The sequence below is a fragment of the Strigops habroptila genome, chromosome 9, assembly GCF_004027225.2.
Source record: "Strigops habroptila isolate Jane chromosome 9, bStrHab1.2.pri, whole genome shotgun sequence".
Taxonomy (NCBI): domain Eukaryota; kingdom Metazoa; phylum Chordata; class Aves; order Psittaciformes; family Psittacidae; genus Strigops; species Strigops habroptila.
The window spans coordinates 35,881,683-35,906,674 of NC_044285.2; the positions used below are offsets into that span (position 1 = coordinate 35,881,683).

The window sequence follows — 24,992 nt, forward strand, 5'->3', positions numbered from 1 at the left end:
TTATTACTGAAATTCTTTAATATATGAAAATCACTTAGTCAATCTAATAAACAGCCTCTAAAAGAACAGGAAGCAGCCATCACGTTTCCCAACTCATTTAACTAATCATCTGAACACTTCCAGTTGTTTTCTTCTGTTAAACTCAAAAATTAAGTCAATTCTTGAAAGGTGGTATGCTGATTACAATTTGCAGTCACAAAAAGGGGAGTGCCATGTTACAGAAAAGACACAAATGCTCCAGACTCCTGTCTCTATGGTAGGACATCACACATGTCGCTGTGTATTGTAGTCACTAAATGTAAGGAAATGAAAGAGTTCTTACATCTGTGTGATATGTTTTACTATTTTCTTAAGCTTTCTGACAAGGAAAATGACAGCAGCCTGTTACATAGGGCTTGAGACTTGAAAAGAAAAAAGCTACTGAGTTGCTGAGGTTTGAGAGTATTAAGCATCAGAAATACGGTCACAACTCTTTAGAAGGAAAAGCATGTCTTGGCAAGACTCCTTTATACTTAATGCGGTGAACAGATGAACCTCAATCAATATTTCCTCCTTAACTAATTTTCATTTGAATATAGCTGTGTTTGACTTTTTTTGGACCTGAAATTCCATCCAGGCATTTCATGCTACTCAGCCTGGCAATATTCTATTTTGCAACACAACCTGTATTCATTTAAGATATTAGAAAAATTCCTCTCTACTTAAATGGCTGAAAGCCAAATCTTTCTTACTCTGCGCCCCAACACTCTTAATGGTTTGGCAGAAAATCACTCCCACCATATTGCTTCGTGTTCTTCTGTAAATCACTTCACTTTTCTCTTTCTTTCCAAAGTTTCCCCACTTGTTAAATAGATATAAATAACACTCCTCTGTGATCTTTTACATCTTCCTTATACACTGGCTATGCCAAATATATGACGTTATGTATACAACGTTCTCTCTAAATCTTTACATGCTACCTCTTGTCAGTCTGTTTCCCTCCAGTTCCAAATAAACCATACATATCATAGTAAGAGCAAGAAAGAAACAGCTAACAAATACAATTAGCAATTTAAAGGCATGCCTGGAGCTATTTGGCTGCTGAAGTAGTTGCTATTGATTTAACTAGAAACTTCTTACCCTTGACTCCCTCAGCTCAGTATAAGAGAGTTCAATCTTTTTCTTCTTTGACCTTCTTGGCCTAATTATAGAGGGGATTCATGTGAACACAGTAGAGCTGCTGACTGACAGCAGCCTTTTACCCAATCACAATTCCAATGCAACTCTAGCCTGGATGTTTTAACTTTCTAAAAACATTTATTATTTACTAATTTAAAAATTCTAGTCTTTCCAATCTCATAGTTTCTTAGCAACACTTAAAATTGAGGCACGTGCACTGTCCCAAAGTAGCATGCTTACAGCATTAAGCCACATCTGCTAGCAGAGCTTTCATTTTTCAGACTTCATCTTACAGGAAGCACAATATTTTAGAGTTCTGGGTTTCTTAAAGCATTTTGAGACCGGCATGATATACAAAGTAAAACAGGAAAATTTTGAATGGCACTTTCTCTGTTCTACATTAAAGCTTATTGCAAGAGAAATGTATTGTTTTGATAATACAAATTTTTAACTGCTTCGCTATTAAGAAAGAGTAAATATGCACATGTAAGATTCCCAGATGGAATTTCAGCACAAGCCTCAAATTAGTTCAGCAACCCAGGAATAATTTTTGAAGTCTTTTCAGTTGAGAGGTCATGGGTAATCATTATAGGCTAAATACTAAACTGCTTTTCAATTTCTGCTACCCACCCAGTACTCCCAAAACCAGGTATTCTGATCTCTAACTGTCAGTATTTCTCCCCCTCCATCAGAGTTTAGGAATTACATCAAACTACTCACATTCTACTTCCTTCTTTTCTCACACCATAGTGACCAAAGTCCCACACCACCCACATCGCTAGATTCAGATTAAGGGCTGAGATAGAGAAATGAATTCAACATGCTGTCTGGCTCCTTGCAAGAGGTGTATTTAAAAGACATGAGAGTACATAATATAAGGGACAGAAAACCTGAAATAATTAAGAATTATTTCAAAGATCCAGGAAGAAAGCACCATGTGATCTCATCAATCCTTTCTAATGTCAAATAGAGGCTGCAGAAAGAATTTGATATACAAAACCAATCTGCAAGAGCATCAGTGTGAAGAGAAAATAGATTTAGATTAGTATAGCTTTGTTAATTGGATTCTATGACAAGTCTGTGAGAAAAGTAAGAAGAATTATAATCCCATTACAGAAAGGTAGGCATGGTCTCAGGTATGTCTAAAATGCAATTGGAGATGTGGAAACAGCACTGCTGGTATAAAGCTGATTTGCAGCTCTTGGTCCTCCACCTGTATAGACTGTTCAGAATTTCACAAGAAAATAAGCTTCTGATTTTTTCATCTTCGAATGGTAGCACTACCATGATTCCAACACTGAGACAGTATTTAGATATGTAAAATTATTTTTTCTCTCTTTATTAAATAAATAAAATGTATTCTGCTAGGGTGTCCTGAATTTACTTCTACCTGAAGGAATCCCTTTTGATTTGACATAATTTGGTTTTACTTTCTTGTATATCATTCACCAAAATATCCACAATCCAACATTTTATACCAACTGTAAAACCTAAACGTTAATCTTAATTCAGTCTTTGTAACATTTTGATGAAATCAAGCAGGCTTTCTAGGGAGAACTAGTAGACAAACCAGTAGTTAAAAAGAATAGAGAGCTGAAGTTTTCACAATTTATCTTGATTTCCTGACAGTTTTCAGTAACTCAATCAGAAGATTCCTCAAGATGCATAATTTTTTCTTTAACAAGTTATTCCTTCTTAGTTATACCCAATCTTACAGATAGCAGAAAGAGATTTTGAAAGGGTATTTGGATTTTTAATAGGTGAACTTCCTATTCTACTGTGCACATTGTGCAGCTGGAACTTATTCCAAAATATGACATTGGCTTGAACTGATACATTCAGCAAATCAGGTCACAACTCCTAGTTGTAAAGAGACTTAGCCCCAGTGTGATAAACACTTCAGCATTTTCAGATGTTGAGCAAAGAAAATGGGAATCATGGACATCAAAAACATTTTCTGTACTACCTGCAGTTGTAGAACCTAAGCCAGGTACAGGCAATGTGTCAATAATGCCTTTAACTAACTTGGTCTGTAGAAAATTTTATAAAGGGGTGGCAATGACTTTATTTCAGGTCTACAAACTTTCTTGCAGCATTATTTTTATTCACAAAGCTGGTAATTATCTATTCACATTTATCCACAAATGCCTTTCATGCAAAAAGTGGTACATTTTAGGAGAGTGCCCATGAAAGCTAGCACATTTGAATCTCCATCTTCCTTGATGCATTCAATTATATTTTAAAACCTCTTTTTTCTTTCTTGCAATTACAGATGCTTACAACACACACATCCAAGGAGAGATCTTATTAGTACAATGAGAATGGGTTAAGGATTTTCTCCCTCTTACGCTTGTTACAATCATTATCACAAGAAGAGATTCATGTTGGGCTGTTTATTATTTATAGTTCTCATTATATTCTTTGTCACAAGACTGCAGCATCAGAATTTTAGTGCCTCATATATTCTGTGGAAGATAATAGTAAAGTCTACTACTTTGACCTTTTCAGTGTCCCATAGTTTGATTCATTAGCCATTCCTATTCTCTCCTATTAACAGCATCAGCAACCTGGGAAGAAGAGGCAGATCAGAGGTGACCAATCGCAAAGCAGAATACTGAAAAAGTTAAAATCTAGATCTATACATCTATTCAAAGTTTACAATTTTTTCCAAACTACGCTTGGTATAAAAATGTATCTCAGTCCTCTGGCAAAGATTGTCGCTGCAATACAACTAAAGTAAATAAACTACTTACATCAACTTTTGAGATTGAAAGCCTTTGCTCTTTAGAAAAAGCCAAAGGTGAACGAGCTCATTACATAGCCTATTTGTCACATACCAGGTCTATAAATTTATGTCCAGGTTATAGGTACAGTTTGAGGAAATACTGTAACCATCGCATTGTCTTGCAATAATGATATTATAAATGCCAGTCAGAAGTGCACCTTGTAAGACATTGTAAGAAAAATATATTGAATACCATACTTGTGTTTCATTTCACAATAAAGAAGATTTCAAGTAGGAAAGCCAAAGTGGCTTATACACAATTATTTCATGATCAGCAAGTATTCTCAAATGATTTCATAGACAGTGTTTACTACACAAAATGACTAGACTCTTGAGTAAAATATAAATATATTCCTATTATAACAAAGATAATGATGCTAACAGCAAATGAAAACAGAGTACAGAGGAGAAACGGGAAATTCATTCATATCACCATTCCATTTTACTACTGCACAGTCACAATTTAAAAGCAGAATTGTTTTAAATTTCCTTAAAAGTTAAACAAATGATAAAATGGCAATAAAGCCATATTCCTTATGTGCCTTTGCTAAGTTTAAAATATATCACACTGTATACTATTGTGCTATTGACTGTAGCATATAGAAGATTCTACAGCTCAATAATTCCCTATACTAGTAAGAATTTTATTAAAATTTGGTTATGCTAAATCTCCCAGAACTGATGTATTTCTCAGCACGATATAGCTTTCTAAATGGAAACTATAAATAAACAAATGAAGTAAACAAATTCTATAAACTCAAAATTTCTTTACCAGATTCCTATTAAAATTGGGTTTTGCTATGTATCCATAGATAAATGAGAAGGAGCATGGCACACTATCATTGAAATTAGCTATGCTGGAGCAATAGGCCCAGGAAGGATTTACCTTATGCTTCAAACAGTTTGCCATAACAGACATTGATGATTATGTACTCTTTTTTTCCTTTTTTGTTATCTGAGAGCTTTTTGTTTCCCTTTCTCCTATTCTCAGCCATTGTGTAGTTGAGCAATTTGCAGAGGTGAAGCTAGGAAGGATATACCTGTTTTCATTCAATGCAGTCTTCATCAAGCAGCTAATAAATGTGTTTTACTCCTCTTCCTATAGCAGGCATTATTGCCTCCCCTATGTAAAAAAGGCCATATATTTTGAGTTCTTATAGTTACTCAATAGCTAATCAGGAACTCATACCATTATAAATGAGCTAAAGACATTGCATAATGTCACAGCCTGAGTGTTGATTATTCTTAAAAAAGAAACTTCTACTAGTAATAGGTCACTTGTGCAGTATCATGGCTAACTCTAGGCATAAATTAATTTTTAAAGCCAAATATATTTATGTAGTAGGTATTCTTTAAAGATCACCAATAGAACATAATGTATTTACACAAATTACAGGATAAAAAATGCTTTCCTGGTACTAATTTCAATCCTTCCTTTTTCATTACTTGGGCCAGTACATGAAGTGTCCAGTGCTGTCTCTACAATCTCAGCACAAAGTCATTTTGTGCTTCCAAGGGTTTCTGTACTATTTTTTTATTTATTAGTAAGTGATGACATTTCCACATAATGCATTAAACACCTGTATTCTTATGCAGAGTACTAAAAATTTTTCTAGTAATTTCATAATGGCACTATTTCCTCTGAGCTGCTTTCATTATGCTTGCACTGCAGTTGGCATTGCCAGATGCAAAAGAATTTACCATTTATCTCACGTCACCAGTGTCCCTTTCCATTTGTCTCTCCATGCCTGGCACTGTGCCTACACCACTGGTGCTCCTTGCCCAAGAACTTGTGCAGAAGTTTCCACCCTCCAATCCAGCTCACTACAATAATTCCTGAATAGCTCAGCAACAAGTTAGAAATAAAGCCATCTAAATAACAATCTTACCTGACAAACTAGCCTAATAATACAGTACTTAACCTGAAAACAACAAATTGTAATAACACATCTGTCTAGAGGTATTACAGTCTTCCTGCCCACCCATAAAGTTTGAAATAGGGGAGGTTTCAAGGGTCTCTAGTCTCCAGTTCTTCCATGATACCCAGGCTCCATAGGGAGGTTTCCACTCTCCAAGAAGCAATCCACTCTTCAAAAAGATGTGGGCAAGTATTGTGATGAAGTTTTCCTGAAGCTACTGTAATTTAGAAAGTCAGAATCATAAAGGCATGTGTCCGAACCCTCACATATTTACATACACTCCAGTATTTGCTATTACTTTCCCTCCTCAGTACTACAGAGGTCTTCCTCCTATGTTTTGTCAAGAGAATAGTTTAAAACAAAACCACATAGCAGGTGAGCCAGTCTATGACAGACTTTATTCAGATTTCCTCCTCACCGTAACAGTCATTTAAGTGGATTAGAAAAAAACTGCTGATAACAACATTTAGCTTATGTTATACCTTTGAGAAAACATTAACTTTTGAATTGTTATAGATGTAAGGTCTAACTATTAATATTTATTTTTCAACTGCATACATTTAGTATACATGTTTAGAATAAGGACCAAGTGCAGCAGCAATTTCAAATTTCGTATTTGATCCTAGAAAGGCAAAAGAGGGTAGATTTATACTAGAAAAACTGAAAAATGTGAAGTAATTCCCCCCCCTCCCCCCCCCAAGGCTTCAGTTATCATCATGACATTTCTGTGTGGTCTTTCACGTTGCACCTGTCCCTAAGACACAAGAGACAGATGTCAGTAAAGATGCAAAGTAAAACCCTTCAGAAATGTTCACAGGCAGTGTGACATCAGGGGGTATATTTCAAGTATACTTTCTGGATGAAAAAATATCATCATTATGGTGTTAAAAAATTAAAGCCCTACTATAACAATTAACATAATTGCAGTATCATACTATGCTACATACTGAAATAGCAGAAAAAGTGCAATTAAAAGGGAAGCTCTTCCCTCTTCAAGAGGTAGCAGGAATCACAGATACATTTATAATATACTTTCTGTGAACTAAACAAGTTTAGTTCACAACGTACTCCTTTGTTTGCCACACTTTCAAAGGTGTTACATGGCAAACAACTCCTTAAATGTAAACCCATAAAGCACTGCAGATCTATTCACATTTCAAGTGAAGCAACTTACTTAACAATTTCTTAGGCAATGTCTCTTGGGTTTAGCTGTAGGCAGGAAATGAAGTATAATTAGCACTTTTATGTGGCATTAACAAACAATCTTGTTAGTTCATTACTTTTTAATATTTGCACCAGTCTTCTGAAAGCAGATTAAGACCAACTATAATTTCCATATGTGAGATTCAGTGACTATAAAGCTCAAAGAATGTTCACTTTAATCAAAACCACTATGATGTCTTCAATTAATTTTTTTCCCCAGATCTTCTTGCAAACTTAGTTTTAGGTGAGTGAAGTGCTAATATGAAATGTTTACTCGCTTGATTCTGATTTTTCAGCTCACAGCCATGGCCAGGGTCATAAGGAAAGGCTGTGTATACCAGTACAGATATGAACCCATTTTTTATGAAAAAAAGTAAAAACAAAACCCCAAAACATATCAATATTAACTAAAGTGTGAGAATGGGGGGAAAAAAGATAGATATACTGAATTAAAGATAGGTCTGACCAGGTAAGTTAAATAATCAATCAAGACTTTTCAGTCCTCTGTCTCTAGGAATACTTGAATCTCTGAGTTTTATTATTACAGTAATTGATACTGTAAGAATCAAGTTTAGATCCCAGTATGTGAGTTCTGAGGAACACTGTCCCAAAACACTTGGCATATGTGCCTTTGGGGTGTTAGGTAAAAGGCAACTCTAATTAGGTTTACTACATGTGTTGTAAAGGAAAACATAGCAAATCAAGTGGTCTAATACTCACAAATACGCATAGTTCCCTAAATCATGCAACAGGAAAGGAATTTTGAGAAGTTCTTCAAAGATTTAGACCCACACTGTTGCTAAAAAAAAAAAAAAAAAAAAAAAGCTTTCCTTTTAATTGTTCAGCTTTTTTAATTGGCAGCTCAGAGCTTGCATTTAAATTGAAAGTGGCAAAAGGGTATTAAAGTCTTTGTAATCTATGGTTCCTTTATACTGGACATTAAGAAATACTTTACCGAGAGGGTGGTCAAACATTGGAACAGGTGTGAGTGATCAATGCACTGAGCCTGCCAGTGCTGAAGAGGCATTTGGTCAATGCCCTTAATACCATGCTTTAACTTTTGGTCAGCCCTGAATTGGCCAGGCAGTTGGACTAGATGATCACTGTAGGTCCCTTCTAACTGATATAGCCTATTCTATTCATTAGCTTTTTCTATTGTATTAATTAGCTTTGATCATAACTTCAAATTACAGAAGGTATTCTTTTAGGACATACTGTACCTGTAGCCACAGAGACCCCAAAAGAGACCTGCCCTTTAGGCTCAGGTTTTACACTGAATCAAGGATTTTATGTCCATGACATTTTATTAATTAAGGACAATATGTCATTATAGGAAACTTACTTTTTATGGCCAACATCTACATCTTAAGATTAGTTCCTTTTTCTTTTGAGTCACTTTGCCCCCTGCTGTACAGAGAGTTAAACACTACACCTATCATACAGAGGCGTCATGCAGATGTTGTAACAAGCATCTCTGTATTCCATTTAAAATACCTATTTTCAGGATCTAACAGTTCCGGTTTCAGAATCATTAGAATTAATTTTGTAATTGTACATTCCAGTTTTCACCACAGCCTGGGACTTCACTGTGTGTTGTCGAAGTGAACAGAAACACAGACTAACAGAAGAGGAAAAGGGAACAGCAGGTCACAGCACCTTTGCCAGCAGGACTAGAAATCACCTTAGTGAATAATGAATTTAGCTACCATCATAAATTTGTAAGTCTCCAGGTAAAAATGTCGAGGTAGAATGTGAAGGTGTATGAAGAATTATCTTAACTGATACTTAGTGGATTCCCACCCCCACCCCCCCCGAGATGTAAGCAGCACTGGGGGAGAATAGTACTTGGGTTTAAGTTCAGCAGGTGAGAAAAGCAGCCTTAGCAGTATCTAATCATAGCTGAGAATTTATGACTCCTGAGTGAGAAACATTACATAGACCGTGGTAACATTTGGAAACAAAGACATTTATCCTTTGTCATATGAGCTAGAACTCAATAACCAATGCCACCAGTGCATAGAATGGCCTGATCATGGGAAATCTTCTAATCAAAGTTAGGTTGCTTTTGTTTGAACAGTTCACTTCCATTGATCCAGACATTTCTTTGTCCAAAATACAGTGGGTTCAGTTTACTTCAATCTTATCCAAACCAGGACTGTCTACATTCCTTCATACATTCATAGCAGGTTTTGCCTGTGACCAGAGGCAAATTTCATCATGCTATTTAAGAGGTCTGCTCCTAAAAACTACTTGGGAAATATGTGGTACCTGCAAAAAAACAACAAAGCAGCATGATTCAGACACATATACAGTCATATGTGCATACACTTACATGCTTTAAAAAGAAAGAAAATTGGAAGAAAATAAAAATTAAAAGAACTTTTAGATCCAGAAACCTAGCTCCCCCAATACTTCTGGTCACTTAGCTGAAACAATGAGCACGAAAAATCTGAGACATCACTCTGGGCTGAGAAGAGAGGGGAATAATCTTCTTTATCAACCTGGGAAAATGATTAAGATGCGATCAACAATAAAGATATGCTGGCAAAAGCCTATATGACAGAGTCAGTTATTCAATAATTCAAACACTAATAGATTTGCTGTTTGTTAGACACCTGAGGCTGTATCTTGGCAATCACAACTGGATGCAAAATACAGTTGCTGGACTCTAAGTAGTATCTGCCACATTCTGTTTAGAGTCAGCTGTTTATTAAGGGTGGCACAACACAAAACTAAATTGTAGTGAGTTACAGTATTGGCTTGCAACAGTTAACATTGGTTAGTCTAGCTGGAAAGTTCCCTGTACTATGGACTTTAGCCAGATCCTTGATGGCACTTGAACATTTTTATTGTGGTAGCATTATGTACTAGCATATTAAATATTTACTACAGCCATTTTCTGGATGTGAGGTGAAAGACTTAAAATGTTTCTCAATGTCTCTGAAGTACTATGAAAAGAAATACACAGAGACAGGATATATCATGACATTTCAAAATCCAGCCTACACGACAAATGAATGCAAATTGTATTACAAAAATATTTGCATTTCTTACTTTCCTTTAAATCACACCATCCTGTTTGAATCTCACTTTTTTTTTTTTTTTTTTTTTTACGTGTATCAGGGTTGGTGAAAGATAACAATGACTTTCACAACGTCTGTGATCAATACAGTAGCAATTTAATTGATCAGTTAGACTATCTTGTCCAGATTTTCAAACTATTTTGGGCTGCCTATAGCAAACGCTTGACAATTTGGCAACTGGTGTCACAGTGGGAGGTGCTAGCTGGTGCTCTCTCTAGTGCCCACTAATAGTTTAGCCACTACTCAGGCACTTAGACGTAAAGCTGAGCTCTCAATCCTAAATGCAGATGGTGAACTTTTGAAAATGTGTCATTGCACGAACTTTTTGAGCAGTGGTTTGTTTTTTATACTTACAAGTGCTAAGTTACAGCAATGGAAAAGGATTTACATGTTTTAGTGCCTATTGTGTGTTGTAAGAACAAATAATAATGCAGCACAGTCTTCAAACCAAATGAAAACACTAAATAAACAAAACCCACATACTGTATACCCTTTCTTAAAATATTTGAAAAGTGCATATTTTAGAGTATGGTGTGACCTATTCAAAACTGATTTCATACATCATCTTGCTCTTTCCTAATATCAGCAGATGAGCTGATTTTATAATCAGAGGCACTGTCAGCTTGTCACATTGCACAGTTCAAAATGTCAGATGTGCTGTAAACAGGCTCAGAGTAAGGCAGACACTTTAGAACAGAGAGACTGCATGCTGAGTTCAGGTGTAGAGGACAGATGAACCCTCTTTATATTACACAGAATAATACATGAGCCAATAGTTGTTATAAGGGCAAATTTCCTTTGAGGGATTATGATGAACAGGATAACTGTGGGTACTGGAGCACCTATCAATAGAGCCCTAGCAATCTCACTCCTTTTCTCCCTGAATTATCCTTTTAGAAACACGTATGCTGTATCAGGATAAACACTACAATATCTGCTTATTTCAACTTCTTTTTTATTGATTTGTGGGTGTTCACTCTTTCTCTCTCCCTCACATCCCAAACTGTTTGACACATTAATGGTAGGGTTGGTTGTGAGCAAACATTTGAAACATTGAACATTCAGCCATGACTGTGGAGAGCTATGTCTTATATGTTTTTGGAGGAATGAGGAAGAATCTAAGTCCAGATAGAATGCCAGTTGTGAAAACACAGTCATTTCCACTGTTTTCAATTTCTGTTTCATTGGAAAGGATAGTTTACTTCTTTTTCATCATATATCTGTCTAAAAACTACCTAAAAACGTGGATTTCACTAGAAAAACTAGCATTTAATTAACAGGTCAATGTGGATACATCAAAGGAAAACCTTTTTCTAAAGCAAAGAAGTTTGAATTAACCTCAGCTTGTTAGAATGAGAATATTAGCAGCAGTGCACTACTTCTATGATTACAGTGCTGTCAGATAAATATTTGTGTAAAAGAATATTTTTTTTTAAGAAACAGATTGTGTTATTTTTATAACTGTAATAAGTCCAAAGCATTATTATCATACTTTCTTCCAAGACCAAACAGTGAAATAATTGAAGTCCAACAACTTTGCATTTGGTATGCAAAATTAATCCACACGTCTTTCTGCTGATTGATTGATGAATAATTACGTCCTAGAGGACAAAAGCAGGTCTCCCGACGACTGGAAAGCCTAGAAGCTGAACTACCCCTCCTTCTAGCACCTTTGAATATATACCAGCAATTGTAAATAAAGCAGGATGTATTGAGACTGCTTGTAACAGGGCAAGATAAAACTTTAGTAGGAAAATGTTACTGATCACCAGTGCGTTATTTTTGCTGTGTGTCTCTCAATCCCTGTAATCTTTCTCTAAAAGTATTGGCATCAATATCAAACATTTTCATTCTCCTGGTCAAAATCTCTTTCTGCTAACACCAGCAGGTGTCGCTAACTAAAGCTGCATTAACTGAGCCTTGCTCCTCACTCTTGGCCAAGCCCTGAAGGGTTGTGGTCAAATGTTTTCTCTCCATAAAGAATTCACAAGAAAGATCATTGTCACTCTTCTTGTCAATTACACGTGATTTAAAACCAAAGACTTGTCAAGATTTTGGTCAATATTCAGTCTTGGGAAGTTGGCGGGGGGGAAAGGGAAAGAAGAAGTGATCAAAGTGTTACATAATCTCATTGGGTATTTCTTTCCATTGCATATATACTATTTGTAATACCCTTATGTCATCGCTATTTTTGCCAAATTTCCACAGGACTTTTACTCATTAAATTTTTAATTTACAACACATCTGGTGTCATTGTGATACCTTGATCATTTCCATTCTGGAAACAGTAACGTCGTAACTTCTTGAAGGCATTATGCTTACCTGTGCTTACAAAAGGATAATCTCAAATGAACGTTTTTTTGCGATCAACCTATGTTTAGTAGGTGCATGTACCTAAACTAATCTTTAAATAACTGTTATCTAGTCATCTTAACTTGATACAATGTGGTATGCTGTGAAGGATAAAGCATCAGATTGCCACTGCTTGTGTTATTTTAGTGAACAGTCTCCTATTACACAAGTGTTCAAGATGGAGGTAACTGGCAGCGCTGGATCACACAAAAAAGCAATGGCAGGGGAGAGAGGGCTGTCTCACAGGTACACAAGGATCTACCATCAAGAAAAGACAAAGTATAAAATGAAGGTAGTGCTAGTCAATGAGATTTAATGCACACCATAAATACCAGAAGATGAAGGCCGATCCATTCAGTCAAGCAGCTACCAGTGCAGAATGGTTCAGGACCATTAATGATGATGACACACACAGTAACAGTTCTGAAAGGTGGGCTACATATTGAAAGACTGTAGGAGGAAATACAGGCAGGCTGAAATTATGATGCTTGATTCAGGCTTGTACCTGAACAGTATCCAACTTTACAAAGAGACATTTAAAATGTAGCTACCAATATAGTAATATTTTACTCCACTAAGAAAACAAAAAAGAAATATGGAAAGATTTCTAAATATAATAATCAGATTTTATGGATTCATAAGGTCCTAGGTACTTGGTAAATTCTCTGCAAGTGCAGTAATGTCTGTGGACTGGGAAAACCAGTTGCCTTTAAATCACCACTTACACACTGGTGCAAATCTGGTGGAAGTGGGTTAACAATGAAACCTCAGTTGATTGTTGCCTAACAACATAATACCACTCTTCCTGAGTGTTAATACTCAAAATTTCACTGATACTTATACTGGATTTTTTGTTCTATTTGAAAATGTTGCAATATCCAGTTGGGCTGCCATGATTAATCAATCCATCAGCTGACTAACGAAGAATGACAGCTGTATGTCACAGAATTTCAAGGATAAATTCAACTTTTCACAGATCTCAAGCTGATTTTTCTTTTCCTGCTCACAAGTGGTCTAATTGAATTTCAATGAGCTGAAAATCAAGTCCTTTTAGACTTCTTAATTGTTATAAGTAGCTTTCTTTGTGACAATCCTATTATAATTACATAAAGTTCAAACTGTTCTACCTCACATATGCCTCAAATACAAGTAGTCTTGGTTTTGCTTCTGAGTCATTTTTAACCCCACCTGCGAAGGGAATACTGAGACTGCCTTCTGATCCCTCTTCTCTCCCACCCAGCGTCCAGAAGAAAGAAACCTGAGTGCCCAGAAGGGAGCTGCAGCATAATCCACAGCCTGGACTAAATAAACGACTGGATGCCTGTGCATGCTATGATACATATCACCTACTCATTTTAGGTAAAGGCTCTGCCTACTGGAGTATTTCATGATGGGTAGTTACACCAGCATATCCCAAACTAAACTCAGAAGGCATCTAAATAACTTGATTCTTCCCATGATGACTATGGTAATACGTATTACTATAGTAGCTGTTAGCACTACAGTTTATTTATGAGCACTCTTTCTTCAAAATAAAGAGATTACTTTTCTTGTACCTCCTTAGCAATAACATGACTTACTCTCAAAGACATCACATCTGAAGTACACTGCAGCATATCCAGCATGGTGAGGTAGAGTCTGCACTTCAGTCAAACACAAGCTTTGTGGTGCTGCATCAGATCAAATATTCCCTAGGGCTACCAGCTGCTGACTGTACACGGGGAGAAGAAAAAACATTTCTCCTACATTTCTGTGTTCCTTGGACACCTCTCCAATTGTAGGTAATGCAGTATTGCCACTCAGTATGAGCTGAGTAGGAGCAACTTTCTTGATGAAATAATGCATTATTCACAAGGAAAGAAACAGAGCTCACTTGCTCTGAGTTGCTGAGTTGTTTTATTCCCTTTATGAGAACAGCACTTCAGCTTAACATCTCCCTTGCTTTAAGATTTATCTCCTGGGCCTTCTAACTGGCTCTCTCCAGTCCTTTAAAAAGAAAAACAAAACAAAACAAAACCAACCAATGAAAAAACAAGCAAGCTAAAAGAGACAGTATATGGCAAAAAGAGTTGGCTAAGCATGTCCATCTTGGGAAGGATGGTATCAAGTAGAACAGGAAGCAGTGGTCAGTGCTGAGGGCAGATCTGAGCCAGCATCAATTCGAATTGAGCACAGCTGGGGAAGAACCTGCTTTCAAAAATGTTGTGTTGAAATTAGCTGACTGCATGTGCAAACAACACTGGAAAAACAGTTCTCTGAATAAAGCATAGGACTGAGTTCAACACAAGGTTATGCTGTTAATTAGCAATGAGATACTAAAAAGCTTAGTCAGCACAAATTTCAGAATAAGCTTCCCACTGATTTTGGGAAAATTCAGAGCTCCTAATTTCAGAAACATACAAACACTAAAAAACATTTTACTCTTCTTAATGTTTTAACTTCAAATCCTCTTAAGATCTAGCTTATTAATTTGCAAAGCAATAAAGTACTTTTACTAATGCTGAGCCATCTAACAAATCAAGCAGCGTCAAATTAGTCCTCTCAGTTAACTGCACAGAACTCCCACTGAAGTCAACTGAAACTACTTTTTGAAAAACCTCATGTTTAACTCTTTGGAGTACCTTAGACACCTTTTCAAGATAATTTCTTCAGTTTTTCAACTACTTTAATGGTAACAGTTGTCTTACTTGGTGTGGACAGCTGGGCAAACACAAAAGATAATCCAAGCTGAGATAAACACTAAGATTCTGCTCATGTATGAATTTTTCACAGGAGTTTAGTTACAGCCACTAAAAACAATTAATTCTTTAATCTCCTGATAAAACTTCTGAAATACATGAAGTGTCTGGTCAATGGACACAGCTTGCTTGCTCATAAAAATGGTCATTCCTGAACAGTTACAGAAATACTAATTTCATCACTGGATTAACCAAGGTGAAAAGAATATATTAAGTCATATTTCAAACTTAAGGCTTTGTGCCAACCATTTTGCTGTGTTCTCTACAAAAACAGTCACAATGTACCTCTTCCAAGGAAATGGGATACAAAACTAAATTCACATTTTTTAAACTGCATTCTCTGCAAGTCAGAACTCATGATCCTGAGCACCTCAGGACTTGAAAGTGGAAAAGAGTTTTATTTTTGTATCCTGTAATTCTGTGCAATAAGAAGATGACAGCTGTGCCTAGTGACTGCAGGTGCCAGCTCATGGAACCCCCCACTGCCAGCCAGTTCTAGTAGTAATTTGGTTTATTATTATAGCAATTTGTTTAACCTACTGCGCTCCAGTGATGTGATCTGCTAATGAAGAAAACAATGGTTTGTGATTACACTGAAATCTATGGTTGAAAAGAGTTATACAAAAGTAAGGTGTCATCTAAAAAAAAGAGGAAATGGAAAAACAAGAACAATCACGCTTCTGATATATCTTGTTCAAACACGAAGAATGAACTATATAGGAAATGAAAAACGTCTCTGAACCCAATCCTTCATACATCAGTGAACTATTGTGAGTGATCTGCCTGAAAATCTTATTTGCAAGACTGGGGTCCAAGTCAACAAACCAAGATTGCTTAGATGAAACCTGTAAAAGTTCACTATGTCACAGATAGTATAATATCCAATTAAATGCTCCATACAACTGTTGTCTTAAACTACACACAAGTTTTCAAAATGTTGGAGAAAATGCATGTAGTAACACTATTCTACCTAACATCCTGACAGGCAAAATATATTTAAAAGTAGTACCTCATTACAATCTGGTACATCAAGATGAAAATAATAAGTGAAAACTGCAAGCTTCAGGTGGCATCATGAATACAGCAGATATGAACACTCATCTCTGTCTTGCAGCAGATGATTTGTGAAGAGGACAGGAAAAGGGGAAGGATGGGGCAGGATTGAGAATGGGTATGCAAGATCCCCATCCTGCTTCAGGAGAGATAAATTTATCCAGCGTCCTATTGTTTGCAGGTAATATTCTAGACAAATATCTCTTGTTATAATACATAGCACTCTTGCAAGGTTTATCAGGTTTGGGGGGAGGTACTGTGTCATTTCAGTTAGGAACAGATTGCTATGCTCCAGTGAAAAATTAGCATTGAGAAACCTGAAAGAGAACTTTGCACTTTCTCTGCACTTAATCTCTTAGATTTTTTTTTCTATACTTTCACTTTATATTAAGTGGCAGACAACCACTCGTACTTAATCTAAGTTACAAGCTGAAAAGCAGTGTCTTATAAAATTGATGCACGTATACTTTTTTCTGGAGAAAAGTATTCAGCAATCTAAGGAGAAATCTATACCTGAAATCATGGTTCTAACCTTGAGTTTTTACATCAAAAATGTATTTCTTTATAAAATAAAATAGATGGAGTTACGTCCCAGAGGATCCTTTTCCTTTTGGGAATAGATATTGATAATTAACTTAATGGACCACTGGATGGAATCTTTTCTTCATATATATGAAGCTGATACAGCACTTACCAGAAAGAAAAGACTTCTAAAGGAACATAACCCAAAATGACATTTGCGAGTAGTTTTTCACAGCTTGCATTGCCACTAAAATTGAATATATTTTAATCCTCATAAATTGATAGTTTCCCATAATAAAAAATCAAGTAACCATTGAAAATATCATTAAGGATTAGAGGAGCTTTCAGAAAAGCCAAATAGATACACCCAAGTGTATCCCACTTCATTTACTGCATGCTAGTTCTCAACACAAGAAATAAAAGGCAGTTTTAAAAGTCTAATAGAGTTCCAGAAAAAGAAAGTTTATAGCAGGAATTGAGTGTGGCACATTTGACATACTCTTACTCCATGCACTACATTTTTTTTGAGAGCTTCCAAAATTTAGCTGTTCCTTTCTTTGTTTTCTGAAATTAAAAACTAGAGGGAAAGCAATGCAATGTCCATTTATGTCTAATATTACCACTGATCTAAAGATCTCCACATCAGGATATTGCATCAGGAATTTTAAACAATCTGGGGGCCTGAAAGGTGCCTTTTCATAATGTTTGAATTTATTCAGGGTTTGTGATGTTATCTGCATTATATCACATGATAAAAAATAATTAAAGATTTTGTAGCTAAGTTCACCGAGTGTGGCTACAAGCACACACACTGACACACCATAAAATCACTAAGTACAAATTTCCATTTCTTGCTGCAGCACATGTTAAAAAGTAATCTAACTTCACGGTTTTCACTTCAATAATTCTGAAAATAAACATAAAATCTCATATTTATAAAACAAGGTCCTCCTTACATTTGCTGATAACTAGAAATATAGGAAGAGCCTGCTAATCCCCAGTACAGGAAAAAATTAGGGAAAACATTTGCTATCAATGTGGTGATATGCTCCAAAGCAATATGGAAAAATCCATCTTGAAAACAAAAGCAGTGAAACTACTCAAACTACTCCCTGTCCAGAGAAGCAGTGGCATGTGACCAAGAAGATCTTGTCCTGCAGGCAGATTTCTCTAAATAAGAAAAGATCAATGGAAAACTCCTTTTAAGCCTTTCAGGCAAATCCACCTCGTTTCCTCCGTAACAAGGCTGGTTTTGGAAAGAAATTTGTCTGACTCTGAGTCAGGGAGTGATACACAGTGACTGTGCCCAAGGCTGAAGAACTGAAGTCATGCCAAGTATTAGTAATGGAGAGGATCCAGAGAGAGGATTCTTTCCCTGAGTCCTTTCTTACAAATACCCTTTTTTCCTTTTTATGACAAGTAGTTCCAGGGATTTCTTGCACAGACCTGGCTTTCGTTACGTTAGTCAAACTTTGGAAGGCTCTCCGTGAGGGGTGAATATCCACCTACAACTTTTGTAACTCCAAATGCTGAACGTATGAAATTGGCTAAATGTAGGAGTCACACATCTGATGCAGTCCTAATGCTTCACTGGTAACAGAGACACCACAGCTCACAGTCATTAGAAACAATTTCTTTAGGAATTTGTACAATTTATTTTGTTTTGGCAAAACACATTGATTCTGTTCAGTTGGCACAATTAACTTGTTACCACTGTAGATTGCTATTTGAAATGTATTTGAGAAGTTGAACACATCCTTTTCTGTGGGAATGGAAAACAGCAGATTACCTGGAAGCATAGAAAACAGGTGTTCAACCCATTTGCCTCCTTTTCACCATCAATAGTTACAAATGGTTTTAAAGCTCTAGCTAAGTTTTACTCATCTACATTGTCCTCTGGAAGTACCATATTTATTTGTTTTTAAAGTAAGACTGTTCAGCCCCTTGGGTGTTTTTCTGGCATACAGACAAGTTTGGCTGGGTGGTTGGTTTTGTTTGATTATCAGCAGCTACCACATTTGTAATCATTGCAAAGCAGATGGAAATCATTCTTTTACTAAAAGACCATGCAACTTTAAAGAGAAACTTAACCCCATAAGTAATTTTTAAGGAGTAACAGCAGATTGAGACAAGTCCACAAATGACAAAAAATGTCTCTCAGGTTACATTTAACCTGATTAAACAAGAACTGTTTGTCTTTACCCCCTCCCAAAAGCCTTTTTGGAGCTAAGACAACAGATGTTTGTCACTACAGCTAGTCACATGCTGCAACTTCTCTCTGGTGAACATATTTTGGAAACAAGCTAATGAGGTGATCTGCAAGAAACATGCTTGGTCCCCCTTGGCTAATATTTCATTACTGATGTTGTTTACTCTTCCTCATTAGGCAGAAACAACCTGTAATTACTTTATCCTTTAAAAATGAATTTAAAAAAATACAGAATGTTTTATAGAAATGTACCTACAAATTTCCACAAGTATCTGTAGTTCTCCATAAAGACAAAATTGAGAAATTAGATGTTCAGAAACTGAATGTTTTCATAAAAATTTAAAGTACTTTTCTTGGTATATTTTGCTACATTGTAATCTGATTTCTTCCCATCTTAATTCTGTCTTCTGCACTATGCTTCTAAAGTGTACCTTTTACCAAGCTTACCAATCAATCACTGTAAAAGTTACAGCAGTATCTCCGAAACTTTGTGCCAGAAGTTTTTGACAGATTTGGAACTTCTCATTGAGAAGTGGAAATTTTCCAAGGATAAAACTCCTTTTCCAATTATTTCTAGTCATTACATAAAAAAAGTAAACTCTTTCATTGTGTTGGTTGCTGCTTTCAGGTGCCAAAATAAATTTTAATTGCATCATTGAAGACACATTTGCATTTACTGGCCCAAACGTGACTCTCTCCCTTTTCCATAAGCCACAAGACTGAAAATTGACCTGAAATTTTAAGCACTCCTAGCACAGTGGAGGCCTCAAAAATTTAAGAAGCGTAGTACTATATATGACCTTTAACACATATCAGAAACTATAAGACTATGTTAAAAAATAAAAGCAAACTAGCCTTTATCCGAGGTAAATATTATTACATTACCGAAGAGAATTCTAACACCACCACAGATTGTATGGAAACGCATTCCTGGAAACTTCACACAGTTTCAGCTTTAATTAGGCCGTTCATTTCTGTACTCACCATGACAAGAAAGACAAAGAAAAACATAAACATAAGAAACAACAGGAGCAGTAAGTGAATCTGGATTCTGCTGCTTTTTTTGCTAATGACTACTGTGCTTTTCTTTAATGAGACATTTTTGCATTTACATCTAATCAGTTAAAAAGAGAAGAGTAGTTTCAAACACTACATCTGCCCTTGACTCATTCTGCCAAATTTTGTAATTTTACAAACACATTTCTTTCCAAACATCTCCCTCTCCTTAGTTGCTGTGTGAAGCAATCAGACATAAAACAGACAGACTGAAAAAAAGTCTTTAATTTATGATACTGCTGCCATTTGTAACAATGGCAGGGTAAAGACTTGTTGGACAGAAATACAATGCTTATGTAGAAGCATTAAGTTGGATACCAATCATTTTCCATTTATCTGCAATTGGGTTGGAGAACACTTTTGAAAGCAGAAGAAAAAATTAATCTTACTGGGACAGTTACTGTGATACTATTGAGTGCAATGAACTGAGCTGCAGTTTTAAGAGAGATCAAACAAAAGCAGATTAGCATGCAGTTAGCTTCACTTATATTCTGTACAACTTGTGTCTGGTGAGATCAAAATGAATTTGTAAAAGTCTAGGGGACAAGACATGAGAGACAAGTGTCAGCAACACCACCGCATCCAGAGACTCTGAGAGTTACATGGCAAATCAAACACTTCCCAGGCATATCTGCAGCACGTCAGCCTTTAGGAGACAACAGAATGGCTGAGCAAAAAGGCAAAGCACGTCACCACCCCTGGAAAGATTTGGGCATTTTGGCGTTTCCCATTATTTGTGTTTTTCCTCAACAGTTTTTATTTTTTTATTTGAGTTTTGAGTTTAATGTGATATAAAACTAATACCTGTAAGAATGGGGCATTTGAAAGGTTTCTCTGGAACCAGCTGCTCTACTGGTAACTGAAGATTTACAAACCATTATAGTCATTTATAGTGTTTAGAAACAAAGTACATGAAAATCACTCTCACTCATTCTCACATGGCAACATCCAAAGGTGTGACTCAGACACTTCATGACTCAGCAAACTCCAGTTTGTGACACAGCAATCTGGTATAGCCACAACTCTGGAAACCACAAGACTGTAGGTTACACTTGGACCCCTAAAATCTCTCCTTGAGTAAGCAGTCATGAAAGGAAATAAATAACTAATGCACAGCTGTTTTTTCAGAGGACCTCACAGTGTGATGGCAACTGCATTATGGAGTTCTAAAATACTTAGATTCTCACGTATTTCCCTGCTCTGCAGTTTGATGTGTTTATCCTGTGCATTGGATTCATCTTGTGCTATGCAGCGGTACGGAACATGAAAAAAAATGGCTTCCAGTTAATAAAATTAGTTATTTAAACTAAAGCAAATGACTACATAATACAAAATAAGTGGGATAGATGGTTTGATTGATTTATTGAGGAAACTGTGAGGTATTAACTGCTTATACTATGAAGACAATTTAATACGGTTTGTAAGATTGCAGATTAAAAGTACATTTGCAAAGAAAAAGAAAGGGAACCAGAACAGAACGCCTACTGAAAAATGAAATTAATCAAGCAAAATTGAAATTGATTAACAATTAGTAATACTCTCAGGACTTAATAAACTTCTGCTTAGGATGACAGAAATAGTCAGTAGAGTTTCCATGAATTTAAGTTCAGGCCTTGGACAGACACCTTAAAGTGAATGAGAATTTACAAGTCACCTGATCTTAAACCTAAACCTACATTTGTACCCTCCATGAAATGCTCAAGAGACTCTGTGGAACAGCTAAGGAAGGAACATGTGAATTCAAAATAAATTGTTCAAGTCAAGATAGATTTCAGTAATTCTAATATGCAAGAATGAAAATAATCTCAATTAAACTTTATTAACCTATGAAGTCGTAAAATATATATTTAGAGTTTTCTAAGTCACCAACTTTTAAAGTCAAATAAAAGGGCTAGAGTTTTTTTTTAAACATAAATTTTTAGATCATCTTCTAATGTCATTATTAAAAAGTGAATATTTTTAAATATTTCAAGTTTAACAAAGTCATCCACTTTGATGTACTGGTATTTACTCAAAACCCGTTACTAACCCAAAGTGTGTGTGTGTGCAGAAAACTACAATTTATACTAGTAGGAAAAAAAGCATCTATCTTTACCAATGGTCACTGCAAGTCATCTGAAAGTTATGACTGTTTTGATAAGAGCTTGAGGTCAAGAATCCCAGGGATTTTTAACCACTGACTGCATAAAACATGGTGCAACTAGTTAGAGCTGCTTAAATAGTGCTGAGGCCAGGCAGGAAAAAGATAAATAAAAAACAGAGTTTGAGTTAAATTCATATAGTACACACTGCTCTGTTTGTTTGAATTTTTAAGAAAAAGAACCCACTAGACCGACCAAAATCAGTATATTTATTGCTTCTAGAACAAGGATTTGCTGCATATTTCTGTAAACAAATGCAATCTAAAATGCTTTTAATTTAAGCAGGTTTTTTTAAAGCTTCTTTCAATCAAAAAGTACAAAAGTTCCATTTAGAAAACTTGCAGCAAAACACTGCAGCCTTTTTGAAATAAAATGTTTCTTTTTAAAGGGAAAAATTAAATACTTTGATTTTTTGCCTTCTTTCCCATCCCATTTTTATCAAAACTGTTTTCAAATTTAACATGGTTTGTGAGTATTTTCAGTTCCTCTACAGCGTTTGGGGTTTATTTTTTGTTAAGTTCAAAAGTAGATGAAACTACCTTTTCTGTGTCTGTATAACTCCTCCTGGATGCAGGCCAACCAGTCCAATGTCTAAGACTAGATCACCCTGCAAGGGCTGCCTAAATCTCTGCTTTACTTAGGCAACCAACTTGGATGACATCAGGGCTGACCATAACGTTTTGATACAAAGTCTATTAAAGAGCAGCTATTAATTGATATATTCAGTTACCACATAACTGCCTGAAGCAAATTTCAGTTTTTACTTGGGCAAATGTTTTTTTTTCTTTTTCCAAACATTTATTAATGTGATTTAGAAAATGATATAGGAAAAAATTTAATAACAGAAGAAATTATATATTTTGTTGATCTAAACAATCATAGATTGAATGCTAAATAACCCAGAAACACTCATTTAAATCCACTTTCACTTCTATGCAGACTGCATTGTAATGAATAAGTAACAGACTCTCCTCCACAGAGCAACATACTCTATCACGACATTTGAGCCATATTTCCTCCTTTATTTTTGGTCCAAAATGTGATTCCAAAAAGATATTATTAAGTTATAACACCTTAGTCATTTTCAAGCTCCAGGCACTTTAGATGTTGAATTTTAGATTGCTTTTTTATATTCTGCCTGTGCCTAGCTTCCTTACTGTATGTTAAGTTATTAAAGCTGTCTGTTCAATTTCCCCCCTGCTCATGACAGGAAGATGTAAAAGACTATGTTTAATCCTGAAAAGCTAAACATACCATAAAAATGAAACAGTGGAAACTATAAGGAAATGGTGGAAACTAATAGTGCCTTACCAAAGTGGCTTACATCATGTGGTCACTGAAAATACACTAAAATAAGAGCATGTGACGTAACTCAAGTCTGGCTTCATTTCGTCTAGAAATGCTACAACAACTACTTCTCATATTTTCAGCTTCTACTAGAAGGCCCTAATACAAAAGAAATTCCATGACATTTGTCTCGTTGTAAAACTTTTTTAAAACAAATTGAAAGGTTATTCAGCATACTGAGAGCATCATTGTTTTTTGATTTTGCTTTCTGCCTAAATGAATAAGGTTATCCTTGGGGAAGAAGGTTTAAAAATACTGGTTACTGACTCAAAATTTAGTGTGAATCAATCTCAATTTTCATGGATTTCATTGCTGGCTTGTATCCTGGCAATCCTTTTCTGTGCAACTCTTGCTGTCTTGGAAAAATAAGGAAAAATCAGGTACGGACCTCCATAACTGAAGTGTTATTGTATTTGTAGGTAGAATTTGAGGTTGCAATATGTAATTTTAGTGACTATTCCAAAATAGATGGTATAACTTAGATGAAACAAAAAATATTAAAACAGTTATTGCACACATCTATTCAACTAAGAAGCATCAGGTGCAATTATGTTTTGCTTGTTCCACATTAACATATATTTAACATATAATACATTTTGTCAGATAAATTTCAGTGGGTAGAAAAGAAAGAAGGATTTGATGACAAATTCACCTGAGAAGAACACTAACTAGTTTCCAGCCACTCTGATGGCACAAATGGCATTTGCCCCACCACAAGCCACTAACAGTACTATGTGCTGTAAGTCCTATTGCTTACCCAGGAAATGGCAAAGAAGAAACCATGAAAACAAACTTCCAACCAATCAGTTTGTTCATACCTAGTAGGCTGATTTCATTCACTCTCATAATACTTCCAGAGAAATATTCTGAGCCATTAATAACATCAAAGGTAAGTAAAACTGATGATTTCAGAACAGAGAAAAAATGCACTGAAAAAGTTCATTAAACCAGCCACTAAATGGGTTGGCGCACCAGCCTGTATCAGCTTGAACAGGTTCCACATGGAAAGAGTCCAAAGCCCAGGCAGTGGAGTGCCGTTCAGTTTGATTGGATTCATGGAGTCAGGCCTCCAGTCGATAAATGCAGCATTAGTCCAACATCACCCACTGCGATATACTGAGCTGCATTACCAAACAATTGTACCATGGTGAAGGTAAGTTCTGAGTTCCCCTTAAAGCTTACAAAGTAGTTTTATGGTTTTTCCTCAGAGCATTTGTTGTTAATGGTTAACTGAGCCTGTCCCCCTTTGGCTGCTCAGTGAAGCCTTTGAAAGGCATAATGGCAGAAGGTTGCTTTAGGCCAAGGGGAATCTCTTGCCATTTTTGGAGTGCTGGTGACACGAGCACAGCTGATTTTATGTGAGATATTTGCATTCCTCTTATGCTAAAAGCTTACTTTTTAATGTCAGAGAAATCAAACATTGCAA

At 35.9% G+C, this 24,992-nt stretch overlaps 1 protein-coding gene across 9 annotated transcripts in view; it reads right to left on the reverse strand.

Moving 5' to 3' along the window:
- TENM1 (teneurin transmembrane protein 1) overlaps positions 1-24,992 on the reverse strand; it is a 1,007,752-nt gene that overhangs the window by 630,141 nt on the left and 352,619 nt on the right. The window lies entirely within an intron of this gene.